Raw genomic sequence first — 17896 nt, 5'->3', positions numbered from 1 at the left:
AAGGGCTTTCTTTGTTTTTCCAGTGCATGTATAGCAAGAAATACTAGAAAATATTTGCCTCAGCTCCCACCCTGGTGCAACAGAGCATTATGATGATGAGGGTGGAAGAGTAAGAGAGTAAAGAAAGGGAGGAGCCATGTTAAAATTTGTGTCAGAAGCAGTAAATAAGGGGTGCCTGGGGTCTCAGTTGGTTAAGGGTCCAACTCTTGGTTTTGGCTGAGGCCATCCGTTCATGAGTTCGAGCCCCACATCAGGCTCTGTGCTGATTGCAAAGAGCCTACTAGGGATTCTCTCTCTGTCTCTCTCTGTCTCTCTCTCTCCCTCCCTCCCCCTCCCTCCCCCCCTCTCTCAAAATAAATAAGCATTAAACATTAAAAACATTAACATTTTAAAAAGTAGCCACAGTGCTAAAGAAAATTTAGCCTTAAATGAAGACCAGTGAATATCCCACTGGTTTTCAGAACCCTGTGGGTTCTCATGAACCAACAAAGGAAAGATGGAGGGGGTTCCCCACCACTTGTTTATCAACCAGATCAGAGCTGCCTTCAGTGTTCTATATTGTGCTTAATAAGCTTTCCTTTAAGGGATCCTGCAGCTTAAAGATGTGACAGTAAACCAAAGCACCAGGGTAAAAGATAAAAAGCCCCTTCAGATGAGTTCAGTGAGAGAGAAAAAGTACAGATTTAAAAGGCTGGTTACAAAAATTTATCCTTTGAATAATAGGTGTTCCCAAAGAAAACAACAAAACAAATTAGGTAGTAGTTTTAATAGGAGAAATCTTGATCTAAAAAAAAAAAAGGCTCAAGTCTAAATGAAGATCCTGTTTTATACATTAAATGCCAGCTGGAATGGAGCAGAGTTTTGTAGTTCAGGATTTCTCCAGTCATCCACATGTGAAGGTAACAAAAAAAACATCTGTGATCTGCAATGCACTACTTACTTGCCCTTTACAGAAAAAAATTATTTGAATATAATCACTACATTACCAAAATGAACCAAAATTAAGAAGAAAAGAATGAGGGAAGAAAGTTGGTGGGTATTAAAATCAGTAAAACTACTAGGATAGTGCAGATAATTATATTTAAAATATATTATTTATTAAATGATTATTCTCAAAAAATTTAAATGGGGTTTATTAACTCCAGATTAAGTTAATGAAGAACCAAGAAGGGATCACAGTTTCTTTTTTAGGAGGTGAAATGAGGGGTACAATCCAAACTTTTGTGGAAAAACAACAACTTGTTTTTTACTTTGAAAATTAAATGTAAGTTTAAGAGTCTTATGAAATCTGTTAAGGTGATTAATAATAAAATTATTAACAGAATGTTTCCTGTCCAAATCCTTGAAAAAGAAAAAATGGAATTGCATATTTGACAAAAGTCAAAAGAAAAAGAAGAGCACTTAAGACCAAAACTGTTTAAATTCTAAAATCAGAATGAAGTGATTTGCTTCTTCCAGAACACTTACCTTTAGATCAAATTCTGCCACATACACCTAACATGAAAAGTATTTCAGAGTACAAGAGAGAAAGTATAAGTAGCATATTCACTCCTAAAATTACAATTAGTAGTGAAGACGACAAACCATAGAGTTCATATGCAGGATAATATAGGATTAAAATGCAGAAATACAAAAACCTTTAATGTAGAAATTGTGGGAGATCTTAAATGTTCTGTGAACTATCATAACAAATCAAGTAGAAGTGAGATATAAATGGGAAAAAATAATAAAGCAGAATTACTATATAGAAAAAAGAGGATATAATTTTTTTCCTCAAATGGAATTGTTTACAAATTGATCAGATAGCAACATTGAATAACAGGCAGTGTAAGGGACCCAGAAACATGTCTTAACTTCTGCCCATCAGCTCATAATATTTACAGCCGGGATCATAAAACCATCAAACTAGTTCTAAAGTGTGTTTAGCCTCTTTGTTCTAAAGACAAATTGCGAGGAAATCATGTACCTTCTATTCTAAACCTGGACCCTCTGGGCCTCCTTCATTCCTGGAGGAATGAAATGGATGAGCATTTGGTGCCCATCTGCTGGACATTACGTCAGCATCTGAGCAGACTGTAAAAGCTGAAAGCAATCCTTGCAGTCTGATAATTCCCTTGAAGTTCATTTTATAGGGCAGAAATTGTACAGGCTCTGTTCTTTGATCACAAAGTAATAAAACCAGAGAATAAAAAGCACAATCACTTGGAAAGTAATTTTAAAGGCCTCTTCTAGTTATTTTGTCAAAAAATGCAATAAAAGAAAAGCGAAACAATGGGGAAAAAGGTTGGGGGGGTATGTTTAAAGCTATGCTAAAGGGCATATTAATAGCCATTGTTGCATAAAGAGGGAAAATGGGTGAGTAAAACATAACACTAGAAAAAGTAACAATAAAGATAAGATTAATTAGAAATAAATTAGAAAAGGGGCACCTGGGTGGCTCAGTCAATTGAGCGTCTGACTTCAGCTCAGGTCATGATTTCGTGGTTCATGGGTTTGAGCCTCACATCTGGCTCACTGCTGTCAGAACTGAGCCTGCTTCAGATCCTCTGTTCCCGTGCCCCTCCCCTGCTTGCACTCTCAAAATTAAATAAACATTAAAAAAAGAAAATTAGAAAAAAAGTAAAAAGGCAACCTGGCAAATGCATTTTTTAAAAATTCAAAATCAGAAATAAGGTAATGAAAAAACAGAGGAAGCTTAAAAATAAGTGCCATCCTCAATTATATATTTTAATTTAAACATTTGTTATGAAATGTTAGGTACACGAGTTTAGAATATCCAATCAACAAGAATTAGAAAACCTGACCAGGTCAATAACCAAAGAAAAAATTCAGGTAGTTATCAATGAATTTTAGATCCTCAAATGAGCCCCATCACTTCTAAATTCTTCCAGACTTCAAAAGCACATTATTCCTGTGGTTTATAAGTTTTTCCATGCAGCCAGAAAAAGGTGAGAATATATATTGATTTTGCATAAATAACATTACCCTGACAGCAAAACTGAAAAGGCAATGAAAATCAAATCCATATATTGTTAATTTCCACATGACTATGGATATAAATAAGCCAAATAAAATATTAGAAAGTGCAGATAATATGTCCCAAGAACATTTCACCATTGCCTAGTAGGGTTTATCCTTTGGTGAAAAAGCAGTTTACATGAAGAAAAATTATTACTGTAACACTTATTTTCACAGGACCATACTAAGATCTACAAGTTGATTACTTACCCATTCTTGTGGTTGTGCAAATGCTGTGGACAGTTCAGATTATATTTGGTTTACTTGAAACAGTCACTAGCTGGAGGAGTGGTATTAGTCTGATGTATGTATGAATCAGTGTCTAACCCTCCCCTCTAACTACATGATGGCTATATAATGGAGAAAGTATGGATGAATATTAGTGAGGGAACCAAAATGTCTAAAACTGCTTCTTAGAAAAATAGCTAAATTTATTGAGCCCTCACTATTTGCCAGGCATAAGGCTAATTGGTTTGCATACATCTCAAAACTTATGAAGTAAGTACAGTTTTTCTTGTTTTATTGAAAGGAATCTAAGGTGCTTTGAGAGAAATGAAGTAACTTGCCCAAGATCACACAGCCAGCAAAGGGGGAAGCTGGCCTTCAGATACAGATAGTCTTCTTTAAAATCCATGTTCTTAATCTGTACACTAAATGTCAACAGCTGTGACAAAGAATTCAGAAACTACCACACACCAACTGAATATTATGCAACAACAACAAATCCTTCCAAAACTATGAGACAGCATGGAAATACTATATCCCGTACAAGATTGAGAAGCTTTTGTGAGCAAAACCTGTTTATTTTTGTAGCTTCCAACCCAGCTATGCACTTTATACATAATAGGCACAAAATGTTTATTTAGATTACAACATAAAGGGTTCTATGCATGTCTTTTACTACAGAGATTCCATAAACAAATCCATATTTTCTATAAATATCCTGGTAATTGTTCAGATGCCATCTTTTAAAATTGAGACCCTACTTACTAGGCTGAGTTTTAAAGATTCAATTTCAATTTTATGTTTCTGTTGTTTTTCATAAATGTATTAGTGGCTAAATCACAGTCCACGTACAAATCTTGGTGGTATTTTAAAATAACAGGTAACATTTATTGAACTCTTGCTAAGTCAGTACTGCCCTAGGCACTCTAAGGCATTTTCCCATTTAGCAGTCCTAATAGTTGTGTGGAATTGAGGTTAAATGACTTCTGCCAGGACACACAGCAAGCAAATAATGGAGCTAATATTCACACTTAGGGAGTATGACTCCATGCCTTCGCTTAAGTTCACATTGTGTAATTCAAGTGCTGTTCTCTGTTTAAGAATGAAGTATAAAATCTTTGTTGTAAAAATAGAGCACGTAATGAAGAGATAATTTCATTCCATTGTGTGGCCCCTTGAGAGTGTGGGGTGAAGAGAAAAATATAACTGAGATGAGAGGAAGTGCAGAAAGCAAGAGAGAAAGGAATAAGATGGCAAAATAAAGAAATGATGACTCAGTGGCTTTGTGGTCAAAGCATTGGTTCCTTTTTTTTACCTTGGTTGTACAAGTTTAACTAACAGCTCTATTAAGCACCTGTGTACTGAGTGCCAAGAGACATGATGGTGAGAAGAAAAAAAGATAGCTTCCTTGCCTTTATGTAAATTAGTCTAATTCAGATTTAGTTGAAAACTATGAGGTCAGGGGCGCCTGGGTGGCTCAGTCGGTTAAGCGTCCGACTTCGGCTCAGGTCATGATCTCGCAGTCCGTGGGTTCCAGCCCCGCGTTGGGCTCTGTGCTGACAGCTCAGAGCCTGGAGCCTGCTTCGGATTCTGTGTCTCCCTCTCTCTCTGCCCCTCCCCCACTTGCATTCTGTCTCCCTCTGTCTCAAAAATAAATAAACATTAAAAAAAAGAAAAGAAAACTATGAGGTCAGCTATCACTTGGGTTAAAGCAGGCTGGCTCCTCCTATACCTAGCTCTTTCAAAGGATTCACCAAAACAAAAGAATTCCCCTTTTACTGTCCCTCCCCCAATTTGTCCACACCTAATTCTTTTTGTTTTACAGGGTCTTTTTGTTCTGTTATATTTTTGAGGCAAAAACTGTAATGCGGTGTGCAAATAATAAGTATTAAGATTCAATACATTTTGACAAATGCATATATACTCTGGCAACTCACTGTTTGAGACTGTTTCTGTGTCTCTTGAAAGGAGAGACTCTCTCTTTTCAGGAATGTTTTTATCGTGAACAGTCTTGGAAGATAGTGTCTCCCTCCAGAGCAAAAGGCAGGTTTGTTTACTGTCCAGTATAATAAAGGTAATGTCTTCTTCCAGAGCAAAGGGCAGGCACAATTACTGCCCTTTATAAAAGATTTAGGTTCCTGAAGCTTGAAGATCTTCAGTTCTGACACAAGTATACACTGTATACACAGCATCTTTCTGGACCCCTCTGTGTTACCTGTTTAAGGCTTAGGGAACAAGAGGAACCAATGCGAACACCTCCAAACTGCTTATTGTGCTATGGATAATAAAGTTCTTTGTCTCTGACCCAGGAGTTTTGTGTCTTCTGCCAGCATCCACAAGACTGTTAGGCTAACTTGCTATCTTGCAAGTAGGGTGAAACGTCAGACCCTTCACGGTTCTTGACAGCCACCCTCCTTCAAGATACAGACTTTTCCATTGGAGCAAGAAGTTCCCTCACGTCTCTCTCCCATCAGTCTCACAAGAGACAATCCTCTTTCTGATTTTCACAATAGATAGTTTTGCCTTTTCTAGAACTTCACATACATGGAATCATACAACATATACTCCTGTTTCTCTGCTGCAATCAGTATGTCTGTGAGATATATCCATGCTGTTGTGTGTATCAGTGGTTCATTCCTTTTCATGTCTGAGTGGTATTCCATTGTTAGAATTGTCCTCAATTTATCCATTTCCCTGTTGATGGACATTGGGTTGTTTCCAGCTTGCAGACTAAAGCTTCTGTAAACATCCACATGTTTCTGTTTGGTAATGTTTTATTATATACAGGAAATCAGGAACAAATCACGTAGAGTTGCTTTTGAAGATTGTTCATTTTTGTTTTAGAAGACACTTATCTGATCTAGACCCAAATTTCCAGCTCCATCTCTTTTGCAGTGGGCAGCAGCTGAAATTTCTGTCACAGTTTTCAGCCTTCCATCTGTCGTGTTTCACCTGCCCCCTTGGAGTCTCTCCTGCACGAGCACAGCTAAAGGAGTCAGCTAAAAATTGGGGTGAGGTTTATTATAGATTTAAGACTCTGTAGGTTGTGACTCTTTCCCTTTTTGATTATCCTCCCTAACTTCAAAGTTGCTTGGGCATCTCTAAACCCAGCCAGCCCATTGACTCCTCAAGCCAGTATGACTGCATTTTTCTGCTTGAGTTCTAGCATTTTTTCACTCAAGAGGATGTGAGAGTGTCCTCCGGCAAAAAACTTTATAAACACAAATCTCACCTGGTGTGATTCCCAAAATGTTTATTCCCCTCAGTTTCTGCCTGCTTTTGGTCATTCTCCAGTGCCTTCAAATAGCTGTTTTTCAATATGTTGCCCAGAGTTTATAATTTGTATAGAAGATTTAGTCAATAAAAGCTTCTTTACCATTTCCAGAAGCAGAATTCTGCCTAGTATATCTTTATCCCTTATTTTAAATCTTCTGTGTCATCTTACTTTGGATATATCTCTTATAAGCAACATGGAACTGGTTTTATATTTTATGGAATCTGATTCTGTTTGCCATTCAATATGTTGGTTTAATTGTAATTTACGTTTATGTGATTGATGGCCTCTGGATTTAGTACCATTTTATGTGTTCTGTTTACCATTATTTACATTTGCTTCTTTGGTTCTGGTCTTTCACTAGATTGAACAGATTTTCCCCCCACCCTTTATGTTTTCCTCATTTGGAAGTCATAAATTGTATATCTCTTCCTTATGTATATATATAAAATATATATATACATGCATATGTATATATAAAATATTTATGTCTATATTTCACATATATATCTAAATATACTTCTATAAAATTTTTGCCAAAGTCTTCAATAGTTCTGTCTTCCTTACAAACTGGAAAAGAACATTAGTTCCTTTTATTTACCCTTTTATTATTGTCTAAAAATTTAGCATCAACTTTTTTTTCTTTTTGGTGCAATTGTAAATGGGATTGTCTTCTTAATATCTTTAATTACTTCATTGTGTAGAAATGCAACAGATTTCTATGTTAATTTTGTATCTTGTGACTTTACTGAATTCATTTATCAGTTCTAGTTTTTTGGCAGAGTCTTTAGGGTTTTCTGTATATAGTATCAGATCATCTGCAAATAGCGGTAATTTTACTTCTTCCTTACTACTTTGTATGTTTTTTTATTTTTTTCTTATCTGATTGCTGTGGCTAGAACTTCCAACACTTCTTATTCCAACAGAATAAGAGTGCAACCTTCAGTGGTTATTCCAGTGAGATGTGTTTAGGAGTTTTGTTTTGCTTTTTTCTGTAAATGCCTTTATTTTGCTTTTACTCTTTGGATGATAACTTTTGCTGAGTATAGAATTCTACATTCAGAGTTCTTTTCCCCTCAGCAATTTGAAGCTGTTATTCCATTGTGTCCTATCATTTACATTTCCCATTTAGAAATCTGATATTACTTTAATTCTTTGTCATGCCTTTAAAGTTAATTATTTTTTTCCTCTTTGGTGAGTACCTTGTCTTTCCTGATATTAAAGGAAAAGCTCTAAGTTTTTCACCACTGAGTATGATGTTAGATGTGGATTTTTGCATATATGACCTTTATTATGTTGAGATATATTCCCTCTAAACTTACTTTGCTGAGACTTTTTATTGTGAATGGATTTTGTACTTTGTCAGATGGTTTTTCTCCATTTATTGAGATAATCATATGGTTTTTATCTTTTCTCTTGTTAATGTAATGTATCACATTAATTGATTTGTAAGTATTGAACTACTCTTATATCCCTGGAATAAATCCTACTTAATCATGGTGAATGATTTTTTTTTTTTTTTTGAGACAGAGAGAGAGACAGAGCACACACAAGTAGGAGAGGGGCAGAGGGGGAGAGAGTGAGAGAATCTTTTTTAAAAAAAGACTTATTTATTTATTTGTTTGTTTATTTACTTATTTAGAGAGTGGGGGGAGGGGCAGATAGAGGGAAAGACAGAGAATCCCAAGCAGGCTCTGCGCTGCCAGTGCAGAGCCCGACACAGAGCTAGAACTCACGAACCGTGAGATCATGACCTGAGCTGAAACCGAGAGTTGGACACTTAACCAACTGAGCCATTCAGGCGTGCCAGGTTTTTTTAACGTGTTGTTGGATTCAGTTTGCTAATGATTTGTTGAGGGTTTTTGCATCTATGTTCATAAGAGATAGTGGCCTATTGGTTTTTTTGTTTTGTTTTGTTTTGTAGTGTCTTTATCTGGTTTGCTACCAGGATAATGCTGGCCATAAAGTGAGTTTGGAAGCTTTCCTTCCTCTTCTGTTTTTGTTGGAATAGTTTGAGAAGGATAGGTATTAACTCTTTAGGTGTTTGGTAAGTGATTGCTTCAGCAGCACATACACAAAATTGGAATGATAGAAAGATTAGCATGGCCCCTAGACAAGGATGACAGGTAAATGGTAGAATTCACCTGTGAAGCCATCTGGTCCTGAACTATTATTTGTTGGAAGTTTTTTGATTACTGATTGCCTTTCATTGCTAGTAATCAGTCTGTTCAAAATTTTTATTTCGCCTTGATTCAGTTTTGGAAGGTTATGTGTTTCTTGGAATTTATCCATTTCTTGTAGATTGTCCAATTTGTTGGCATATAATTTTTCATAATATTCTCTTACAATCCTTTGTATTTATTTAATGTCAGTTGTTATTTCTCCTCCTTCATTTCTGATTTCATTTACTTGAGTCCTCTCTTTTTTCCTTCAAGAGTCTACCTAAATGTTTATCTTTTCAAAGGACCAGCTCCTGGTTTCATTGATCTGTTCTATTATTTTTTTCATCTCTATTTCATTTATTTCTGCTCTAATCTTTATTATTTCCTTCCTTCTACTGGCTTTGGGCTTTGTTCTTCTTTTTCTAGCTCCTTTAGGTGTAACATTAGATTAGCATTAACGTTTTATGGATTTTTTAAAAAAATAAATATTCAAATATACCAACATATTTATGCTCACTATTGTTTCTTTTTGTTAAAATAACAACTTAATGATATGTCATTTATATGCCATAAAGCCACCATTGTTTTTTGCATTTAACTTCTTTCTCTAGGGTTCACATTTTTTCTTGCAACCTTCAGTGGTTATTCCAGTGAGATGGGTTTAGGAGTTTTGTTTTGCTTTTTTCTATAAATGCCTTTATTTTGCTTTCACTCTTTGGATGATAACTTTTGCCTGAGTATAGAATTCTACATTCAGAGTTCTTTTCCCCTCAGCAATTTGAAGCTGTTATTCCATTGTGTCCTATCATTTACATTTCCCATTTAGAAATCTGATATTACTTTAATTCTTTATCATGCCTGTATAGTTAATTATTTTTTTCCTCTTTGCTAAGTACTTTTCAGATTTTTATCTATATTTTTTCTTAGTTTTGTTAAAAAACACTTGACGTATATCAGTGTATTAGGTATGCAGCATGATGGTTTGATTTACTGTGTTTGATATCCTGCAGTTTACCATGATGTGTCTAGATATGAATTTATGTTTATCCTGCTCAATACAGAGTGCACTTCTAATTTTAGGGGTCATTATTCAACTTTGGGAAGTTACTTGGCACTATCTCTTCAAATATTTCTTCTTTGTAATTTCTCTATTTTCTTCTTTTGGAAGTTCCATTAGATAGAGTCTCTCAGTTTGCCCTCTGTATCACTTGTTTTCTCATTCTTATTTCTTAAAATCTCTTTCTGTTATGGGGGGTTTGGGAGGCTTGGTTGGTTAAGCATCAACTCTTGATTTCTGCTCAAGTCACGATCTCACAGTCGTGAGATCGAGCCCCACTTCAGACTCTGCACTGAGCATGGACACTACTTAAGATTCTCTCTCTCCCTCTCCCTCTTCCCCTACCCTGCTTGTGCTTTCTCTCTGTCTATAAATAAATAAATAAATAAATAAATAATCTCTGTTTCATTCTGGATTAATTACTCAGTAATGGTTTCTAATTTGGATATCTCTCTTCGACTATGTGCAGACTAGAATGTCCATTGAGTTTTCTATTTCCATAGATATATTTTTCTAAAATATGTATGCATCCCTTTATCTTTTTGAGTGTATGGAACAGTCTTTTTCTTTAGATTGTCCTTTTATTTTTATTTAATATGAAGCAAGTTATTGTTCTGATTATTGATTTTATGGCAGTGTTTTTTAGTGGTAGATGTCTTCATGTGCTTTGGAACTTTGATTTTCATTTTCATTTTGAATGGGAAAGGTTGCTTTGTCATCTACACCTTTCTAAGGATTTTGCACTTGGCCAACAAGTTCCCAGGGTCTCGAGTCTCAAACCAGGTCTTGCATTGACAGTTTGAGGTTTCTCCCCTGTGTTGATTAGTCATTGCCAATTCAGTCTCAAAATCTCAGTGGTACACAACAATAAGCATTTATTTTGCTCACAAGTCTATGTGACAACTCTTAATTCAGACTGTGGGTCTATAGTCACCTGGGACAGTTCCATGTGTGCTCATTGTTGAGCCCAGGCTGAAGGAAAAGCAGCTATCCAGGGGACGTTCATTTCATGATAAAGGCAGGAGCACAATAGAGGAAAGAATTTTGCAAACCATTGTGCAAGCATTTCAAACCCTTGTTTATATAACTTCTACAAACATCAGTTGGCCAAAGCAAATCCGATAGGCAAGTCCCCAGTTAAGGAGCAATTTCTTCAAAGTTACAAGGCGAAGGGTTAACACAAAGAAGGGTGAAGGATCAAAGTCAGGAGTCATTTCAGTCAACCACAGTCCACTCTCTTGACCACAATTATTTGTATGTGTCCCACAGAAAAACAGACTCACCCTTAGCCCAAGACCTCCAAGACCCTCATCCAATCATGGCATCATGATCAATATTCAGTAACTTATGACATACATCAAATTTGAATGTGGCTCCCATTGATCTGGAAGCCTATGAACTAAGATAGTGAGGGGGAGTGTAATCTTCCCCCACCATTATACAACATGGAATGATGGAACTGGGATAGGATAACTACAATTAATTCCTAGTCAAAGGGGGGAGATTAAAAGGCATTACCATTCACTTTTTCTGAAATACCATGGGAAAAATGTACTCCTATTCTGAGAAGAAGGAATTTTCCTTGATTAGACCCTAATTCTCCCTGGCAGTGTGTCTCCAGTCCATCGTTCTCTACTGCTCTTGGCTTCACCCTCCTAGAAGGTGAATTCTTTAGATTTCTGTCTTCCCCCTTTGGTCACTTCTGAAATGGGCATTGGGAAATACGCCCCTTGTGGTACTAAGAAGCTTTCTCAGCTACTTCCTGCCTATGAAAAGCCTTTGGCCAGACATCTTTTTTATATCTCAGTCTCATTCCCTATTAGTCTTAGCTGGTGGTTTATCACTAACAACTCTCTCAAAAATGGATTTTCTATGCATTTGTTTTCAGTGAGTTCTGTTTATCAGAACCATCCTATGATTCTTTTTGGGACATGCCTCTCATTCTAGACTTCATTATGAGAAACTTCCACCCATTAGGCTTCTGAGGGACCCCTGCCCTTAAGTTTTCTAGAAACGTGTTGGTCCAACTGAGAGGTTCTACCAGTCATCTCCTTAATTCTTTCAGCTGTCTTAACAAAGGAAGTTGCAGCAATGCCCTTGGTTTAATACCCCACCCCCACCCTCCACCCAGGCTGAATCTGAGACTCTCTTGCTGGCTTGAGATGAAGAGTTTTATTTGCCAAATAAGCAAGTTCTGGGGGCTAAAGTCTTCTTGCAAGTTGGAAGGTTTTTTTTTTCCCCCTGAACTTATCTCTTTCTTATAGTACCTTATAAAATAGAACTAAAAGTAACTGGCTCATACTTTGATCACATGCCTAGAAATCATCCTGCTATCTTTTGTGTTACCACTGGCAACACTTTTATGAAATACAGGTTGCCATTTTTCAGCTTCTGTAATAGTTTCCTTACCATCCATCACCTGCCCTCTAAACTAATACCACATATTTTTAGGCTTTTATTACTTAGCATCTCAGTATTAGGCTTTCTGCACCAGCTAGCTATTGCTGTGTAATGAACAACCACAAAATGTCGGTGACACATAACATTAATCTTTTAATTCTCTAGTGGGTCTGCAGGTCAGTTACAGCAGCTCTGCTTTATATCACAGGTCTGTGGGCAGGTGGGGCAGCTCTGGTCTGCAAATACTCGTGCTTAGGCCCAGGTTGAACAGTGGCAGTTACCCCAGGGAAAGCCCTTTTCACTGAGGTGACAGAAGTACAAGAAGGTAAGCCCCGTGAGACAAGCACATTCCATCACATCTACTAATATCCCACTGGCCGAAACAAGTTCCATGGCTGAGCCCTAAGTCAAAGGGTGGAAAAGTATACTGCCTTCTGTGGAAAGACCTTCATACTTAGCATAGTAGAGGATATGGGTACAGAGAGGGGAGAAGCATTTGGGCCAGTAATTTATGTCACCCTCCATGGTCATATGTGGGACTGCACTTCTGCTTCCGGAAGCATGCAGCTTCCCATGAAGTAGCCAGCAGCAGTGTTTTAAAGTTCCCCTGTGGGAGGGTGGAGGTGAGTGAGGATCACCCAGCCCAGCACCTAGTTTTAGGCAGCAAACCTGTCCTTGATCTCCATCTCATCTAGGGCACTTTTATTCTCTACTCCCCCAAAACGTGTCAACTCTCAGTTGCTTCTGCCTACTTCACAATCCAGTCCAGCAGGCCCATGGATGGCTCCAGGCCCCATTTCTTTATTGTATTTCTTTTCTGTTCCCACCTCACAGAAATGTTTATCCTATTGAACAAACTCGTGTCTCTTTTTTTTAAGCTGTATATTCTTTCTTACGTATCACAGTCATGGATTTGGAGCAGGGGAAACCTTGAACCTTGAACTTTAACAGCATTGCCACCCAAAGTTGTAGAATACCATGTGAAGTTTCTCTTTTATTTCTGTGATGCTTTTTAAAAATAAAATCTGTTTTGACATCTCTTGGCACTTAAATATGTCTAAATTTAATACATTACAAAATATAACCACTTTCTCAAAGGATAGACATCAATATTGGAATTCAGTACATTTGGAAAAATGATCAGGCTAATTGTATAAAAGGAAAATAGGAAATAGTCCTCTATTCTTAACAATAAATCTGATCATTAAGATAAACTACTTTTAAATGTGTATATTAAATATTAGTATATTTTATCACAACCCGGTTATCGCATTCTCTGTTCTAAGCCTTTCCAAATTTTTATCTCTTCTTTGTTTTTTGACTTTTTACTATATACAATGTATTACAGAAAATTTCAAATATATAATAAACACAGCATAGTTTAATGACCTCTATGTACCCATTACTGAGCTTCGTAATTATTAATCATGGCAAACCTTGTTTCATTTATACCAGGGTTGGAGAAACTATGACCCACAGGTCAAATCCAGCCTACCGCCTGTTACTGTAAATAAAGTTTATTGGAACACAGCCATGCAGTTTGTTTAAATGTTGTCTCTGCCTGCTTTCATGCTACAATAGCAGAGTTTTGTAGTTGCAACAGATTGTATGGCCTGCAAAGCCTAAAACATTTATTATTTAGGATTTACAAAAAAAAAAAAAGTTTGCTGACCATTATAATGTCCTCTGACCCACCCTCCTTAGCAAAAGTATCTCTTTCATATTTCATTTTAAAATATTCCAATATGGGGGCGCCTGGGTGGCGCAGTCGGTTAAGCGTCCGACTTCAGCCAGGTCACGATCTCGCGGTCCGTGAGTTCGAGCCCCGCGTCAGGCTCTGGGCTGATGGCTCGGAGCCTGGAGCCTGTTTCCGATTCTGTGTCTCCCTCTCTCTCTCTCTGCTCCTCCCCCGTTCATGCTCTGTCTCTCTCTGTCCCAAAAATTAAAAAAAAAAAAAAAAAAAAAACCGAAAAAAAAAAAAAAGAAAAAAAAAAATATTCCAATATGTATTCTAAAAGATGAGGACTCTAAAAAACAATACCATTCTTATCCTAAATAAATAGCAGTAGTTTATAGTTTTGTTTCTTCTACGAGTGTCTCACTGAAGAACAAGTGAGAATTCTATAATATTTCTTTTTCTTCATAATGTGTTATCCAGATCCACCGTAGTCCACCCATAGTCTAACAAACCATTTTGTTACCTTTGAAAAAAACTGCAGACTTTTTATTGTCATTAGTAGTTCATTCTCAGTAATTTTAACAGTTTCACACCTTACCTGTAAATGACCTCAAAGAACAAAATATTCTGAATTTAGCAAAGCATGTGAGAAAGTTAATAAGCAATAATAGCACAGTCACCAGAGAGATTTCAGCAAAACTGCAATTTGAGATATACTAAAGGTCCTATGAAAAAATACAACATATAGGGGCACCTGGGTGGCTCAGTTGGTTGAGCATCTGACCTCGGCTCAGGTCATGATCTCACAGTTTGTGAGTTTGAGCCCTGCATCAGGCTCTGTGCTGACAGCTCAGAGCCTGGAGCCGGCTTCGGATTCTGTGTGTGTGTGTGTGTGTGTGTGTGTGTGTGTGTGTGTGTGCCCCTCCCCCACTCACACTCTATCTCTCCTTCAAAAATAAACATTAAAAAAAATTTTTAATACAGCATATAAAGGCAATCTCACATTTTTAAAAGCCTAATGTTAGTAGAGTTTTTTGGCACACTGGTTTTTCTTTTCTTGAGAAAACCAAGGAATTCCTTTCAGAACCTTACAGCAACCTAGTGAGGCAGAGCTTCTTTTCACATAAAATGATTCCACTGAGACACAAACCCATGTCCTCTGCTTAAAGTCCACCATGGGTGCTGCTGAACTGGCTGTCACAAATCTTACCACAGAGCAGTTTTAAACAGGTTTTATCACCCTTTACAGGCCTTCGTTCTAGAAATGTCCTATGTTATGCAAAGTATTACTAACTACATTACCTCCTAGCTATGCTAAAGATATATTTATACACGGAAGATATTGCAGTAAACTCTTAGGGAATCTGTACCTTTGGAGCTAGGATTTCAAGCACAGAGTGTTGTATCTTTCAAATTCAAAGAGCAAGAAACAATCTATTATATAGCTTTTATAAACTCCTCTTTAGCATTTGTTTTACATCCTTGTGATGAGTCCACACATTTCTATTGGAGAGCTGGCCTTAGAGGCTTGGAGAAATGGCTCATTCTGGGGTTTGGGCAGAGGAAGTACAAATTGAACCTGGAACATCTTCTTGTGTTAGAAATTAAGGAAATGCCTCCCAAAATGATGGAGGGGGGTCATGTCAAAAGGACACAGCCATCAGCTTGAAGTGAATACCACTAGAAAAATCTGGGATGATTTGGGCATTAAAATAAATAATAATAGTAATAAATTCTAACCATTGAATAAAATATGAATCCACAAGTCAGTAATGATATAAATAAATTATATGTTTAATGAGAATGAGATAGTTACAATATCTCAAAGTATCTCCCTACAAAATACTTATGGATTAAAAAGGGATATGAGGTTAGTTTATAATAGTAGCGCCTAGAAGACATCATTTTATTTACTTATTTATTTAATGTTTATTCTTGAGAGAGAGACAGAAACAGAGTGTGAATGGGGGAGGGAAAGAGAGAGAGGGAGACACAGAATCCAAAGCAGGCTCAGGCTCCAAGCTGTCAGCACAGAGCCCAATGTGGGTCTCAAACTCACGAACCGTGAGATCATGACCTGAGCCGAAGTCAGATGTTTAACCGACTGAGCCACCCAGGTGCCTCTAGAAGACATCATTTTAATCGAATTATCCAAGTGAACAATACCCCAGTAGTGAGCCAGATTGAAAATGTGGAACCTGCACCCACCCAAAAGGATGTAATGAGAATACTTCATCACTTCTGTGAGATGTCTGCCAAAGGAGCATGACCTAATTGTTAGGTAACATTAGAGCTAAACTGGGGAACATTCTAAAAATTACTGATCTAGAGGCACCTGGGTGGCTCAGTCAGTTAAGCATCTGACTCTTGATTTCTGCTCAGGTCACAATCTCATGGTCATGGGATCAAGCCCCACGTTGGGCTCTGTTCTGACAGGGTGGAGCCTGCTTGAGATTCTCTCTCCCTCTCTTTCTACCCCTCTCCTGCTCCTGCTCTCTCTCTCAAAATAAATAGATAAACATTTAAAAAAAAAATGACTGACCTATAATCTTCAAAAGTGATAAGGTCCTAAAAGTCAACAGAAGATTGAGGGACTATTTGAGACTGAATGAAGACTTCTAAGGAGACATGAAACTAAATGCAGCACTTAATTCTGGACTAGATCCTTTTGCTATAAATGGCAATGGAACATTTGGCAAAACTTGAACAGGGTATAAGGATTCAATGGTAGTAATGTGTCAATGTTAGTTTCCTGATCTTGGTTGGTTGTATCATGGATAGGAGAATGTCCTTGTATATAAGAAATACACACTAAAGTATTAAGGGGTAATGGAGCATCTGGTCAGAAACTTATTCTCAAATTGTTCAAATAACAAAAGTTCCTTATACTATTTTTGTAAGTTTTCTGTATGTTTGACATTGTTTCAAAATGGAAATGTTTTACAAAAATGCAAAACTAAATGCACATAAAGTTAGGGCAGATTCTCACAGATGTCTGTTACATAATGCCATTTTCCTTGGCCACAGGTACAGTTCCGTTACAGTTTTTGCCAGTCTTTCTACTTGACAAAAACTTACATCAAAGGCAGTTGTTTGTCTGTGAAAGCTTTAATAATATCACATTTGTTTTTCTTTGGGAAGGGTGAGCAATTTGAAAGGCAGAACAAGAAAATTCATCATTTCAACAAATGTTTCTTGAATAACATATCAAGCTCTGTGGTAGGTACTAATTTTCTCTCTGTGGTGGACACTGGGATACACTACCCAAATTCCCTTTCACAACTGAATGTCTTATTCCCCTACCTTTTAGGAATGTTGCAGACAACTCAGCTCTCACCTGTCAGCCCCCTTCAGGGATTGCTTCAAGTGAGAGAGTGTCCTTACCTTCACAAGGTGTTCTACATCTGATCACTGGTCAATGTGAAGGCATAATGCCTGGCCCTCTTGCCCCACTCAACTCAACTTTTCTTAAAAGGGTCAAACTGTCTAAAGAACATTCCAGAGAGTAAAGGCTTTCATTGAGGATCTATCACGGCTCAATTTCTCCCTCTGTCAGTTCTTTTCCCCTCTCTTTGCCTTCCCTTACCCTCATGTAGGCGATGGTCCCTAGAACGCTCTTCATGAATCTCCTGGCTGCTAATCTCTGACTCAGAGTCAACTTAGGGAATCCAAACTCTGCCAGCTTCTCTCAATGATTTCTCTATACAGCCAAAAAGGATCATTACTTTTCATTTTTTTACTATTAAACACAGCTATAATTTCTAAGATTAAAATTTTATGACTTTCCATCTTTTTCCCCATATTGAAAAGATTCATGTGTGACCTTCTCTCTTGTCCCCTTCGCTTTCTGTTTCTTGATCAGCAAGCACAAAATGGGGAGATACAGAGACTAAGCAAATGGAAATAGAAAGACCACAGGTGGAAGCCAGAGTCTGTTTTGGGAAGGCAAGATTCAGATACAGGACAAGTTTGTCTTAGCCTTCACCTCTCGTTTCTTTGCTATTTATTCCCTCTTTCAACCCCTGCCTCCCAGGGATCCCTTGTCCAAGGTATTCAGATGACACGGCTCCTCCTTTCTCAGG

At 37.3% G+C, this 17896-nt stretch overlaps 1 protein-coding gene across 6 annotated transcripts in view; it reads left to right on the top strand.

The window, feature by feature from the left end:
* Positions 1-17896, top strand: part of RBM45 (RNA binding motif protein 45) — a 67017-nt gene that overhangs the window by 25548 nt on the left and 23573 nt on the right. For 2 of the 6 annotated variants that reach the window (XR_007454465.1, XM_049615985.1), the window contains one exon: positions 13592-13870. The exons of the other annotated variants lie outside the window; for them this stretch is intronic. The gene's annotated coding sequence lies outside the window, so the exon portion shown is untranslated. Of the gene's footprint in view, positions 1-13591; positions 13871-17896 lie in introns of those variants that run through there. 6 annotated transcript variants of the gene reach the window in all.

Source organism: Panthera uncia, assembly GCF_023721935.1.
Source record: "Panthera uncia isolate 11264 chromosome C1 unlocalized genomic scaffold, Puncia_PCG_1.0 HiC_scaffold_3, whole genome shotgun sequence".
Classification (NCBI taxonomy): Eukaryota; Metazoa; Chordata; class Mammalia; order Carnivora; family Felidae; genus Panthera; species Panthera uncia.
Note: the sequence above shows the minus strand (reverse complement) of the source record. Positions and strands in the feature narration are given on the sequence as shown.